Source organism: Trichomycterus rosablanca, chromosome 20 (genome assembly GCF_030014385.1).
Source record: "Trichomycterus rosablanca isolate fTriRos1 chromosome 20, fTriRos1.hap1, whole genome shotgun sequence".
Lineage (NCBI taxonomy): Eukaryota > Metazoa > Chordata > Actinopteri > Siluriformes > Trichomycteridae > Trichomycterus > Trichomycterus rosablanca.
Window position 1 is genome coordinate 3,237,756 of NC_086007.1, and position 2,352 is coordinate 3,240,107.

General features: G+C 33.5%; 1 pseudogene; it reads left to right on the top strand.

Annotated features, from left to right (window-relative positions):
- Positions 1-654: 654 nt before the first annotated feature.
- On the top strand, positions 655-1,588 carry LOC134334618 (olfactory receptor 52Z1P-like; annotated as a pseudogene).
- The last annotated feature ends 764 nt before the right edge of the window (positions 1,589-2,352 follow it).

A 2,352-nucleotide genomic window follows, 5' to 3' on the forward strand; every position in this document is an offset into this window, starting at 1 on the left:
AGAAAAAACAAGATGTAAGGTAAGGGCAGTGGCATCTTAGTATAAGGGTACTGGACTAGAAATCAGAAAGTCAGTCAGACTTGGACATTTGTAAGCAGCTTACAATTACACTGCCGTGTAAATGACAGATCAATAGATTAGATTAGATTAGATTATTTACACATATTACAGTTAAAGTGCAGTAGTGACCAGATAAGTAAACTGAAGAGGCATATATTAAGAACAATAAACAGATAATGATTGTCCAGTGTATAGACTAGTATATAATTACAGAGTTAGGAAAGGTGCATGGAGACTAAAACATCAAAACTTTTGGTACAAGATTTCACTGTTATGTTTTTTTCTTGTTTGTTTGTTTCTCGGATATTCACTTCGGCAAATTATCCCACAGTACCCACTTCTCGCTTGGGAATAAAAAGGGACTGGCATGTAATGTTTTAAATTTGAAAGCTTCACTAAGTTACATTAGAAGACTGGTTGGCTTTTCAGCAATAGTGAATGTTCCGGCATTATACTGCAGACTTTGGGTGAGTAAATATGATATAAAGGCAATGTATTACTAGTTGAAATGAGCAAATCTGACATAGCATGTTTTTTTTTTGTTTGTTTGTTTTAGGTTTCTTTACAGTGGAACAATAAAGCAAGTGGATTAAAATGGATTCTAACATGTCCATTTATACAACTCTTCTGAATATGGAACCACTGGATTTATTACCAGCTAGCATTTTACCCGTGTTTATATTTGGAACCCTTACCTACTGTGCTATTTTGTGTTTTAATATAACACTACTGCTAACAATAGCTCTTAACCGAAAGCTCTACAAGCCGATGTACATGCTGTTGTTTAACCTGCCAATCAATGACATGATCGGCGCCTCGGCCTTTTTTCCACATGTCTAGTATATTAGAACAGAATAGAACCATCACCTACTCGGCATGTTTCGTACAAGCCTTCATGACACACGTGTACGGTGCTGGGTCACTTCTTATTCTGACTGCTATGGCTTATGACAGATTTGTTGCCATTTGTTACCCACTGAAATATCACACCCTGATGTCCCCAAATAATCTGATGAAAATAATCATTTCTGTATGGACACTAGACTTAACTATGATTGGTTTATTACTTGCTTTAAACTACCGTAAGGAGATTTGCAGCACAAAAATTGTCGACACTTTTTGTAATAATCCGTGTTTAACGAAGCTCATATGTGGGGACGTCAGGATAAATAACTACTATGGCCTGTTCATAACGATTTTCTTACAGGGTCTGTCTCTGCTCATAGTGTTCTTCACATACATTCAAATCCTAATCACATGTGTTTTTAAAAGACAGTCTGATGCCAAAAGCAAGGCGCTTCAGACCTGTGGTACACATCTGGTTGTTTTTCTATGTGTTGAATTTAATGCACTCTTTTCACTAATGGCACACAGGTTTGATAATGTATCGCAACATTTGAGAAGAGCACTTGGTGTTTCTGTGATGGTATTTCCTCCTTTTCTCAACCCTTTAATTTATGGATTAAAAACAAAAGAGATCAGACAGAACATTATCTTATTTTTTTATAAAAAGATTTCTCCAACATAATAATAAAATGTCGCATTAGGAATAATGATACTAATGTCACCTGCAGCAGCACATGAGTCTGTCTACATACTATTTTAGTTCCAGTCTTAGAGTTTTTTTAAAGTGATTATTTTTTATTTTTAAATAACAAAAAGAAGATGTCTTTATTGTTGTTATTCCTGCAGAATATTACATTACAAACAGGATTATTTCTACATATACTGTAAATTCCTTATTAAAATTACTAAGGGGACCTCATTTACAAAATGTTTATATAATTACAGTAGATTTAATCTTCTGCAATGTTCTAATGTCTCATGTTTCTGATCATACTTTAAATAAAGCACACATGTATTTTGAACTATGTTCTCCATTCTCATGTTATGTTAGTGCATGCGTTAGTTTTTACTCATGATGATGAGGGTGTTCAAGCCAAGTGTTACAAAAGTGAGCGATTTTATTCAAGAAAAATGCTAGCTTGATTGATAATAAGGATTTTTCGTTTTCTTATTACTAAGTCTTTTGTGATAAAAATTAAACCACCATGACAGACAAACTCCAATGCAATGGTAAGTAATAAAAAGTGAATAATATGAAACAGAAAAGTTGGGGCTTAATATTTTTTTTTCCCCAGTAAAAATTATGGTGGCCGAGAAGTGCAAAACAAATTAACATTTTAGAAAACAAAATTACAAAAGAAAACAAAAACAAATTTACAACAAAAACAAAAACAAATTTACAAGAGCTGAAACACTTTTACCTATGCCGAAACAAATTTACAAACG